We start from the raw sequence: 12,694 nt of genomic DNA, 5'->3' as shown, positions 1-12,694 counted from the left end.
AACAGTAATTTCCAAATTCTGAGGTACAAATGACTTCTAACCTAGAAATGATCAAGTATGGGGTGGACTTAAAGCATATAAGAGGTCAAAATAGTTACATCAGGACTTCCCTGGTGCTGCAGTGGATAAGATTTTGTGCTCTCAATGCAGAGTGCCTGGGTTCAATCCCTGGTCTGGGAACTAGATCCCACATGCATGCTGCAACTAAGAGTTCACACGCCACAGCTAAGGAACCAGCGAGCCGCAACTAAGGAGCCTGCCTGCCACAACTAAGACTGGGCACAACCAAATAAATAAATAAAAATAGTTACGTCACTTACATCCCTTCTCAACAAGCTCTTAGAAGACTTGCTCCACCGAAATGAGGGAATGAGCAAAGCACAACCAACCCAGAATGGGGCTCCAGACAGAATAGATCAAAAAAATAAAGAAGTGGAACTGACTGATATACCAATGGGTTCCATCATATTGCAGGGTGTTTTATATTCTGTCAGAAGATTTGGAGCAGAATAATGGACAAATAGATAGAAAAGTAATAAAGAAGAAAACTCTAAGAAAGGAAAAATAATGAAAAAAGAAATATGGTTATAGTACACAATATGACACAGCTATGAACAATATTCATTCAGTCACAATAGTAGAAGCACTGAACATTAACAAAACCATAAATTAGAATATAAATGAGGTGGCCATGGAGGTGGACCACTCAGACTTCCTATCAAAGGACAGCCTGCTTTGGGAGTATATCCCCCCCTTGGGGACCCACTGTTGTCTTCAGGGAAGGCTTGATCTCCTGTGTTCCCAGCCAGTGACTGAGCACAGCAGGGGGACGAGGGCCAGCCATTGCTGCCCAGTGCAAGACTTCTTCACTGGGCAGTCTTTAGTCTGGGTCTCATCACCAGCCTGGCCTTGAATTTCTCAGAACTACCCTGCAGTCTAAGTCTCTTCCTACCCAAACTTCCTTCCTTGCCCCTCTCCTTCATGGTGTCGGATCTGCCCTGGAACCACCGCTTTATCTCATTCATTTCTAATTCTGCCTTGTTTTCTGCTTCTCAGAGGACCCGAGATAACACAATCATTACATTGGGAGGATAAAAAAAGGAAAAATAAGGACAGGTAGGGGAAGGAGGCAGGATGGAATGTTAAATCATCATCTTTCATATTAGGAAGTCAATAGATAATATCTGTATGCCTGTAGCAGGGGAAAAGAATCTAAGAAATAGCAGGATAAGCACATAATTTAGAAAGATGACGACAATGCCAGAAACAAAAAATAAAATAACCAAAAGAGCTAAGAGTGGTTATGTCAGGGAAGGAGGGGGTGAAGAAGGGAACTGTGTGTGGGGGGGAAGAAGGGGAGTAAGGCCTTGAGTACTACTTGACCTAATAAATTTTGCTTATTAAGCTCTGCCTGATATTATAATGATTAAAAAGCATGTATCTATACACATAATATATCAAACAGATACATATATAAAACATCTTTAAATATATTTTAAAAATATGTAAATATATATCAAACATAATCAAACATCTTTAAAGTATTTATAGTTTAAATAAATGTAAATATGTATTTAAAGTATGTTGAGGAATTCCCTGGCGGTCCAGTGGTTAGGACTCTGTGCTTCCACTGCAAGGGACACGGGTTCGATCCCTGGTCAGGGAACTAAGATTCCGCACGGCCAAAAATAAAATAAAATAAATAAAGTATATAAATATATTATATATATATATAATAAATATACATAATATATATATTTTTTAACATCTGATCAAGATTGTGGTAAGGAGTCCCATGTGATGCCTTTTGCCTTTTTGCCCTCTCCTCCATCTATAGTACGCCCAGCGCTCTCCCCAGCTGCAGCCTCTGCTTCTAAGCATAGCTCATTTCTCTGCGGTGAGGACACACCTAGAGATGTATCCAGGAGGCAGGGAAGGACACTCACGTATCCCTAGAAGGAAACCTGAAGAGATCCAACCAGCTGCTTCGCAACTCTCTCTGGGGACCCCACTCCACAAGGCTTATTGTGTGATTGCAGCTCAGCCCAGGTTTATTTCTTCCTTATTCTGAGCCATCCACAGCTGGTTAAAGTAGCCAAACGCTTTCCTCCGGGGTGAATGACTGAACTGGAGAAGGAGGAGGGGGCCGTGAAGAAGACAGGATGACAGAGCAGCTCCCGCTCCCTCCCGCGCCCACCCTCCCACCTCCCAGCTGTGACTGCTGCCCTGCGGCCACCTGGGCCCTGAGACAGCTGCCTCAGAGGCCCTGGACTCCTGCCACATTCCTTCCTCCCCTGGCACGCAGGCCGGGTGGAATGTGGGCAGGGACACTGCGGGGAGGCAAGTGTGTGTGTGTGTGTGTGTGTGTACACACCAGAGAAACCTCACACCCTTACCTCACATGACCATAGCTCTTCCCTACTTGGTCAGAAGCATGTGTGTCTACCTGGGTCTCCTACTGGGCTTTCCTCATCTCCATCTAGTCTTGGAGTAGATGACACAAAACAGGAGACGCTGAATTGTTTGGGGACCAGGGACTCCAGAAGGCCCGTCCATAACCTTGTGAGTTATTCTGTCAGCAGGAGCACATTATCTAGGCCAAGGAACAAAAGTCATCCCAATTGCCAATATAGGAACATGTCAGAAGATTTTTGATGACAAGAACCAATAAGCAGATAATTTTTTATTTTTATTTTTTCCATTTTATAAAAGTAATACATACTGGGAGTTCCCTGGTGGCCTAGTGGTTAGGACTCTGTGCTTTCACTGCTGTGGCCCATGTTCAATCCCTGGTCGGGGAACTGAGATCCCACAAGCTGTGCAGCGTGGCCAAAAAAAAATGATAAAATAAAAGTAATACATACTCAGCTGCATAAAATTAGAACTTAGAAACAAGTCCAATGGGCCAGAGTTGTACAACACAAAGGTGCCCACCATTTGCCTTGTTCTTTCAAGTCTTTTTCTTTCAGTCTCTTCCAGAACTTTGAAATCTTACTTTATGCGTAATTTCATATTCTGATTTTCCACTTAAAATTTCATCAAATGTGTTTCCTTATACCGTTAAAAACACTTCATAAGCATCTTTTTTTGAAGTATATATAATATTCCAGCTCACAGATGCAGCATAATTTGCCCAATCATTCTTCTTTGTTAGGCTTTTAAAATTATTTCAAGAATTTTAAATTAGAAATAACGTTGTGATGAACCTTTGGCATATAAATCTTTGTCCTCATTTCAGATTATTTCCTCAGAATAGATTCCCAGAAATGGAGCTGCTCAGTCAAGTGGTATGAACATTTTTAAGGCCAAGTAAATCTTTTTTCAGGCTGACTGTGAAAAAGATTGTTTAATATTTAATAATATTCATATTTTTCAGATGAAAACATATAAACCATTAAGTCCATGCCCATGGTCCAGCTTATGAAGGCATATAACTTATACATCTAAAGGCACTCTGTACTTCTCACCTCTCACATGCCCTCCCTCACCTACAAAGGTAGCCATTATTCTGAATTTGTATTCTCACAGACTTTTTTTTAAAAAAAATTTATTTATATTTTTTTGGCTCCGTTGGGTCTTCATTGCTGCGCGCCGGCTTTCTCTAGTTGCGGTGAGCGGGGGCTACTCTTTGTTGCAGCGCGCGTGCTTCTCATTGCAGTGGCTTCTCTTGTTGCGGAGCACGGGCTCTAGGCACGTGGGCTTCAGTAGTTGTGGCTCGCGGGCTCTAGAGCACAGGCTCCGTAGTTGTGGCGCACGGGCCTAGTTGCTCCGCGGCATGTGGGATCTTCCCAGACCAGGGCTTGAACCCGTGTCCCTTGCATTGGCAGGTGGATTCTTAACCACTGCGCCACCAGGGAAGTCCCTCACAGACTTTTTAAGCAACAGAACTTCAAGAACAGAGGGTCAGGAATTCCCTGGCAGTCCAGTGGTTAGGACTCCGCGCTTCCACTGCAGGGGGCATGGGTTTGATCCCTGGTCAGGGAACTAAGATCCTGCAAGCCTATGGTAAGGCCAAACAAACAAAAAGAGCTCAGGTCACTTAGCATATTTTACAGATACAGAAATAAAAGGTGTTTTTTAAAAAAAAAGAATATAGGGTCTTTTGGTTAGAGAATAAGAGAGGATAAGAGAGAGGGGTAAGGACAGGGAGGGAGAGAGAGAGATTGACTTGTTTGGCCTTGAAACATAATATGCTGGGGTAATTGTCTGAGGAAATAGTTAGAAGGTAAAATTCAAGCAGCTTTGTACCCAATCCATACTGTACTTATGGGATGCCCACAGAAGCAAGAACGTACATGCACACTGAACATACGTGATGCCACCTCCTTCTCTCCCGCTCCAGCCCTTCTCACCTCTCCCCTCACGCCCTCATGGGAATCCGACACAATTGTTGAACCAGTAGGTAAGGTCTGAAGTGCGACTGCCTGCACTTGAATCCAACCTCCAACACCTGCCATCTGTGGCCTTAGAAAGGTTGCCTCCCCATTTCCAAAGTCCCCTTTTTTACCTGGAAAATGGGGATGAAGCTAACACTATCCACCTGCTACAGTTGTGACGTGGGCTAAATGAGATAAGCACCTAGAGCCCTGCCATGTTTGTATTACTTTACATTGTGGCCTCTGGGTGTTTGCTGGCCCAAGAAAAGCCATTTCACAGGGTGGTAGCCAGAGGACCCTTGACAAGGTTTGGCTGGGGACGTGGTACTGACATTACATTTGTTTTTCAAAAAGCCATGAGACGCTATATATTTTTCTCTTTTCCACTATTTTCCTTAAGTTCCAAGATGCCTGAGTAGGGTTTCCTATGGTAATTCTGGTAGAAGTTTTTCCCCCTTTCTCTACTTTTCAAGTGAAGAAATGGTCTAAGCATGAATCACACCTGCAAACCTGAACTTACTTTTCCTATGTTCTAACCAGTTGAGCCAAGAGACTCCGATGGTTTTCAGTCCAAACACACCTAAGATGTCTGCCTTATAGGTTTGGTGACCTGTGATAAGCAGGTGCCTCAGATTCTTGCTCTGTTACCTGAACCTCTGGTTGTTTATAGGGGTTAGAGATGGAAGGGATTGTATGGGGTAAGGATTGAAGTTTAGCTCTAGCTAAACTTAGGAATAATCCCGTGATAGTCAGTGGTTGTTAACTTTCTTACATCAGGAACATCTTTTAAAGTATGATTCTTTCCTAAAGGATGTGTTCTTTCTCTTTAAAAAAGCACATACGCACATTCACGTAAAATGTTTACAAACAAGGGAGTTGAGATCTCCCTGAAGCTAATTCATGGATTCTCCAGTAAGAAATTCTGATCTTATTAGGAAACTAAGACCCAGAGAGAGAAGTCCAGAGACTTGCCCCCAGTCACACAAATATTTAGCAGCAGAAGCAGAACTGCAGCCCAGGTGCCCCATCGGCCAGTCTGCTGACCCACCCTGCCTTCCCTCCACGTGCTGCCCCAGGAGCCAGCGGGGAAGCCTAGAGGGTCAGATTTCAGGGCTGGGGCGCGAGTAAAGGTGCTCTTCTTGCTGAGTCTCTGATGCCATCAGGATGCGGCTGAAGATCTAGAATGCACTTTCTTTCCTCAAGATGCGTCTGCAACAGTCAAAACAGTACCCTAAGAAGTCTGTTCCTAATGGCTTCTTAAGCATCTGTAGGGTGATGGTGGGGTGCCAGTGTGATCCACTGTGGCCCTTCCTCCACTACCAAGACCCACAGTGTGGTCTGGGTCAATGGCTCCTGAAGCCCTAGGAAATTAGGGATTTCAGGAACAAATATTTAGAATCTGGTGGCCTGTTACCATCAAGCATTCTACTCTGCCTCCGTTGGTGTCCAGTGGCCCCTGCTTTCCTTCTGAGTGTGTTTCAGATCTTTTCCAGGATCCTTTGGGGATGTGCGCGCCCCCTGCCACCATGGGCACGATCTCCCCTCCTACCCCTTGCAGTGGGCCAATAACCTTCACCAGAGACAGCAGCTTACTATTGGCAAGTTGTTCCCTTAATTCTGTATGAAATCTATGTTAATGCTTTCTTTGAATGTCTATATTTAAAACTATTTTATCTTGGATTTATTTTCCAAGCAAAATGTTCCTTCATTTCCTGCTTTGTATGCATGTGTGCATGTAATTAGTGAGTGTGTGTGTGTGTGTGTGTGTGTGTGTGTGTTTATTCCTCTGTTGTTTGCAACACCTCCCAGTTGGGGATCATTTGTAAATTCAGTTAATGAGCATTTAACACATTCCCTTTGATGAAGCTGTTAAATCTGGGCTCCACACTGGCATCCCACCAGACACTTCCCCCTCTCCCAAGCCATTTGTGTTTACCTATTCTCAACTACTTAGTTATGGTTTCTTGTTTGTTGGCACAATATCAAACTAACCTTTTGTCCTGTCTGGAACACAGAGAGCTTCAGGTTTGTGAGAAAATGATTAAATCTGTATTCAAAGCAAATTTACTTTACTAGTGGGCTTTCATTTTCACCAAGCAAAATAGACTGTAGGCAGAACAAACATTCCACGGTCACCCACCCCGGGCATGTGGCAGCAACACATCAGCTATAGCTGTGGGCTTTTGCAAGAACAAATACCAAACTCAAAACCTGGGCTCCAGCTGTCAGAGAGTTTTCCTGGATTTAATTATAACTTGATCTCTGAAGAGGGCATGTGTGTCAAGTGTGCTTTTCAATCACTTTGAGAAAGCTGAGTAAGTGGCAGGGCAGCCCTGGGATGTGCCTGTGAGATGAGCATCCCTGCAGCAGAGGATCATGGGAGTCATGCTCGAGCCTGTCCCAGTCCCAGAAACACAGTCAGTCTCCTAGGTTAGAGATGTAAAAAGAAACAACACACAGTTGTCTTTAAATTGACTATTTAAAACTCAGTATAATTAAAAATACAAAAACCACGGGAAGGGATTGAACTACATATTCATCTTCACATGAAACAAGAACAACCCCCCAGCTTAGAAAAATCCCCCCACCACTTTATTTCTTATCTGCCACGGGTGTGTGCCTCATGCACCTTTCCCCAACCTCAAGAATGATAGTTTAGTTCTATAATTTCCTACCTCTCAGCAAATTCCACACCAATCCTAGAGCCGACACAGACATACACAGGATACACACACACACACACACACACACACACACACACACACACACACACACACACACACACACACACAGACCTGGTTGAACCATCAGAAAAATGTCCTGGCAGCAATCAGGTTATGATTTCTCACCTGGTTCTCAGCACCTGGCCCCAGAGTCTATGCTTCTAAATGCCAACATACATGTTGCCCAAATCATTTACATCCAAGCCTGGCTACCTAACAAAGACCAGAGAAATTTCTCAGAGATTTCACCTTCCAGCCTTTAGGGTAGCAGAGAGGCAGTTAACTGGAAATGGCCAAATCTCACACAGTGTGCAACTTTTCCATTTTACTGTGCAAAACAGACAGATACTAGGTCAGTTTCAATGGATTATTTGGGTTAATTATGTCACAATTAGGTCACCTGACATAATCCATAATTTGAGAAGCATTTTATACTTTGAGCTAATAGCAGGCAGGGAAGGAGGAGGGAGGGAACCGCTGGTGTTGACCCAGGGAGAAAGCGGAGTAAGTGGCAGGCAGCCCTATGATGGATGACTAACCTTGTGCAAACACGGCCATCCGTCCATCCGTGTGTAAAGGTGTGATCCTACCCAGTCCTACCTGATTTCAAATGCCTCACAGTCTCAAGCTTAGAGCCCTTAACCTCATTTTTGTTGCCGTTTTCCTTTCCTGTTGATTTGAGGGTAAAAGGCAGTGAAATGGTTAGAGGGAGGGGCCCCCCTCCACAGGAGTCTCCAGGCCTGTCTGATGCATCTGTCTGGATGGGGGCCCCATGGAGGTCCTCACAGTAGCCAGTGGTAGCCTTTGCCATTGTCCAGAGTAAACTTAAGAGAAGGCTTTCAGGCAAATGTTTCTTTTTAAGCTGCTTAGCCTCAGAGACATAGATAATTGTTACTGATAAAGCCATTGGATTCGGGGAACAACTGAAAATAGGAATCTAGAAACAAGCGTAATGAGTATTGTACATGGGGAAATAAGAGTTGGAGATGCTACTTCCTTTCATATATAACCAGAGGGTGATTTGATTTCTATCCTGCCTGCATACACGTGTTATATAGCAACTGTGAATGCAAATAATAATCATGAATTCTGTGAGGAAAGTCTTAAGTTTCAGTGCATGTTCATTTTTATCTGTGATTACAACCAACACCCTTAGCTTTTCGTCTTTGATGCCCAGATATATGGTAAGAATTTCCCTTCTCTCTCCAAGTTAAGAATTGGGAATTAAATTAAAAATTATTATTATAGATTTCAATATGTTGTACCAAAGAGATGAAAAGGCATCTTGTCTTCCAGACTGCCTTTTTCTTTACACAATCCTATCCCCTACCATTCCTGACATTTTCCCATCCTTCTACTTGACCAGAATATTAGTATTTTTGATAAAAGCCCAGGATAATTAGGACAACTTTTTTGTAGTGTTGATTCTCTTTATTGTTGCTTTTAGAATATCATTTGGCCCATGCTCAAGTTCTTTGAAATATTTCTCATGTGGCAGAGTGAATATCATAAAAACGCTTGGACCGTGGTGTCACTTTTTTGGTCCTCACATTACTAAGCTCCACTGGGAAATCTTCAGAATATCTTAAAGTAATGGTCTAACCCATGTGGTCAGGTCTGGGAGCCAAGTCACTGGGAAGATCAGCCTCCCAAACACTCATTCGTTCATTGAAAGTACAATTAAGATGGTGTCACACTGAGGGGAACACAGTGTACCATTTTTCAGTGTCTTTTAAATATTGAATAAACCTGAATTTCTGAAATGTAAGGGCCTTCAAGGGTGTCAAAGCTTTCTCTTTACTTTTCTGGAATAAAGTTCAAGTTTGTTTAAGTCCTGTTTAGCAAAACGCAGATTATATCAGAGAAGGGGGAAAAAAGTTGAACTTTATTAAGACACGCCAAGGCTCTGGATATGGCTGAGCGCCAGCGAATTTCTCCTGTGGCATGTTTTATCTTGCATTCTTCTCACTAGTTTGAATTATGACCTAACTGGGCCAAGATTGTCCAGGCTACAGAGACTTCCCAACTAAGAGCAAATACTAAATTTGGAAAGTTCCATTCTCCTTCAATAAAGTAAGAAGCTTTAAACGCAAAGAGATCAATAGCAAAAACATGCTATTATAGAATTTCCACTAAGGTCAGTCTTGTGGCCACTACTTGTGTTGGACCAACTGAGTTGACATTGACAAATTTGGGAAGTGAGTTTTGACTGTCTTCTCTCTTTAATCATCTACAATTCTTCTTTCTTTTCTCTTCTAATGGCATTTCTTTTCCTGTTCTTTTTAATTCTCTTTCCTTATCAAAACAAGACATGATATGAAATTTTCATTTATACCTTGGCTGCAACACATTCATACCTCTGTATTGCCTTTCCCAGGGCATTTGCACTTAAATCTGTTTTCTCCGTTTTTAGAATAAAGGGTTGTCCATGATTAAAGACATTTCAAATAACAGCATGCAGTGGAGGGAGATGTTTTAAAGGACAGAAAAGTAAAACTTTTGCTCATTTTAAGGTCTTGAAAGACCCACTTAATAGGTAGAATAGGTCACTGAGATCATATCTCCTCCCATTTCTTCTATTTACCTTAATCCTCATACATCCTCTTCTCTGAGCCGACTCTCTGAGATATGGGAGCTCAGAGGCCATTTTACCTGTGCTCTCTCTGCCCTCTGTTTCACCAGCTAGAGTGGACATCTGTAATTTCTATAATCTGCCCAACTCTATAATCCCTTTTCTGATAACAGCATCCAATTTTCCTTTGCAGCCCACTATTGCCCACTATCTGTCTACGTGGTCTAGTGGGTTTGAATCCATCTCCAGATCTAAAGGTTGTCCTGTGATGGAGACCTAGCCATTCACGAGAGCATCACATGCCCATGGCCACTGTGCTTAGTTCAGGTAAGGGCCAGGCAAATCATAGTTGATCTCAGGAATTTTGCTGGAACTACTGAAAAAAAAAAGGTGCTTTTTTCCTACAGTTTCTGAGATGGTTGATTTAAGCCTGGAGCTGCTGGTGGCCATCTTCCCACCATGAAGATATGCCTGCCTAAGATTAAATCAACACAGAGAAAAGCAAAGCTTAGGGAAAGAGAAACACAGATCCCTAAAGATATTCCTCAGCACTGGAATCTACCCCTGATATTTCAGTTATGGGATCCAATAAATTCCCCTTGGTTTCAACCAATATGAATAGGGTCACTGGCAACATGGAAATCCCACACTCAGTCAGCAGCCCAGGCCTAAAACTTTCCTTCCCCTTCCTGGTCTGTCTCATCCTCTTTCACATTAAACCCAGCATCACTGTCATACACAACAGTGAAGCTCAGAGATTAGTCACTTCAAGCCTTCAGCATCCAGGACGTCCAAGGAGACAGAAAAGTACAGCTCTAGCAGCTGCTGAAGGAACCCTTCAGGGTGTGAGTCTGGGAGAAGCACAGCAGGAGGAGCGGTACAAGGGGCATTCCTACAACCCAAGAAGCAATTATCCTAGGCTAGGGTTGGGGAAGGAGGGGACAAGGAAATCCTGACTATTGAGGGAAGGGGTGCAAGACCCACGCCTGTACTGGTCAGTGCACCTGATGGTGATGGTGGTGGTGGTGGTGATGACACACGGAATCTGGGTCCACAGGTCCACAGTGACACCCTTTGTAGATCTTACAAAACTAAATGTGATTAGAAAATAAAAACCTAAAAGTCTATGCAAAGTCAAACCAATTACAGTTATTTACGTGAAACGTATCCCATTTGTGCCTAATTACCATGAAACAGTAATGATTATGTACTTCATTAAGTATGTGTCAGATTAATTTAATTTCTTAGATTTTATTTGATGGCATATATAAACGTGATACATTCATGCTCTGGGTTCCCAGTTTGTTTGTAACACATACAAATTGGTCATCTGCCTACAACTTTAAAAAATTATAATGCCAAAGCATTTCTATCAATACTTGAGGAAATGAGGGACCAGAGATTGGTAAATAAGTGGCACTGTTCCTACGGTTTCCTTATCAACAGGGAGGCATCACCATCATATCTTGGACAATTACAGCCCGATGAAGATCAGGTGGTGGATAACTTGCCCATATTTGTTTTAGGCAAAATCACTTCAAAAGGAATAATATCAGGAAGAGCTTTAAAAAGGTGAGTGGTTGGGGAATTCTGACGGTCCTGTGGTTAGGACTCGGCGCTTTCACTGCCGGGCCTGGGTTCAATCCCTGGTCAGGGAACTGAGATCCCCCAAGCCGTGAGGCATGGCAAAAAAAAAAAAAAAAAAAGAGGTTAATGCAAAGATGAGGCTGTGTGGTAGAGGGAAAAGTGCATGGGGGTAGAGTGAGGCAGACCTGCCTTCACTCAGCCTCTCTGAGCCTCAGTGTTCAGATCTGTAAAATGGGAGTCATATATCCTACCTCATTGAATTGATGTAAGGATCACATGAGAAGATGCAGGATTGTCCAATAAATGCTAGCTATTATCATCTTCAGAAAAACGTGGAATTCAGCATGAAGATAGCTTTCAGTGAGCAAGACCATCTAATTCTCTCTGCCTGAATAGAATTTATAGGAAAACTGTGATTCACTGCATAAATATGAGCCCGAAACTCCTATATTAGTTTAAACTTATGAAGTTATGTTTATAGGTCAAAAAATGTTCCAGTATTGGCAGTTTCATGTGGTTCAGTCTACTATGAGTAACGGAAATTACTTCCTCCCATCTGTCCATCCTCAGTGCCTCCAAATTGTGAGAGCCATTCACCCGTCTGATGAGGCAGACTAAGCTTTCTCCAAGAATGCTAAGCAAAGCCGGCTCTCAAGAGAAAACCAAGAGAGATGGAGGGACAGGCAAGATGTGACTGATCTATTAAGTAGTGAAATGCTCTTTGAAATCAAATGAAAGCCAGAAATAAGGGCTGAGGTTAAGAAAGCCACAGCTTGGGGCATAAGATATTTATTGTTATCTTTGTTATTGCTGGTCTCCTGGAGGCATTTGAAGACTCGGTATAAGGAAAAGAACTGGAAAATCCAGACATGGCAAAGAAGAAAAGTTTAGAACCAAGAAAAATAGATACTAAGATTTAAAAGAATTTAGTTAAGTTCCTCCTGAAAAAGAGCAGCTAGCATCTTTAACACTGGTAGCAAGATCAGGCAAAAAAAAAAAAAAAGAAAGAAAGAAAAAAACTGAATATGGAACAGGAAGGAAATACCTTTGTAAAATGTACTTAATGAAGTGGTTTTTTTTGTTTGTTTGTTTTGTTTTTTTAAAGTTTATTTATATATTTATTTTTGGCTGTGTCGGGTCTCGTTGCTGCGCACGGGCTTTCTCTAGTTGCGGCGAGCTGGGGCCACTCTTCATTGTGGTGCATGGGCTTCCCATTGCAGTGTCTTCTCTTGTTGAGGAGCACAGGCCCCAGGTGTGTGGGCCTAAGCAGTTGTGGCACGTGGGCTCAGTAGTTGTAGCTTGCAGGCCCTAGAGTACAGGCTCAGTAGTTGTGGCACAGGGCTTAGTTGCTCCGCGGCATGTGGGATCCTCCCGGACCAGGGCTCGAACCCATGTCCCCTGCATTGGCAGGCAGATTCTTAACCACTGCGCCACCA

At 42.9% G+C, this 12,694-nt stretch overlaps 1 protein-coding gene across 2 annotated transcripts in view; it reads left to right on the top strand.

The window, feature by feature from the left end:
- The window catches only part of SASH1 (SAM and SH3 domain containing 1), a 695,913-nt gene that overhangs the window by 454,467 nt on the left and 228,752 nt on the right, over positions 1-12,694 (top strand). The window lies entirely within an intron of this gene.

This window comes from Eschrichtius robustus, chromosome 9 (assembly GCF_028021215.1).
Source record: "Eschrichtius robustus isolate mEscRob2 chromosome 9, mEscRob2.pri, whole genome shotgun sequence".
Taxonomy (NCBI): Eukaryota; Metazoa; Chordata; class Mammalia; order Artiodactyla; family Eschrichtiidae; genus Eschrichtius; species Eschrichtius robustus.
The sequence above is the reverse complement of the archived record's forward strand: the minus strand, read 5'-3'. Positions and strand labels throughout refer to the sequence as shown.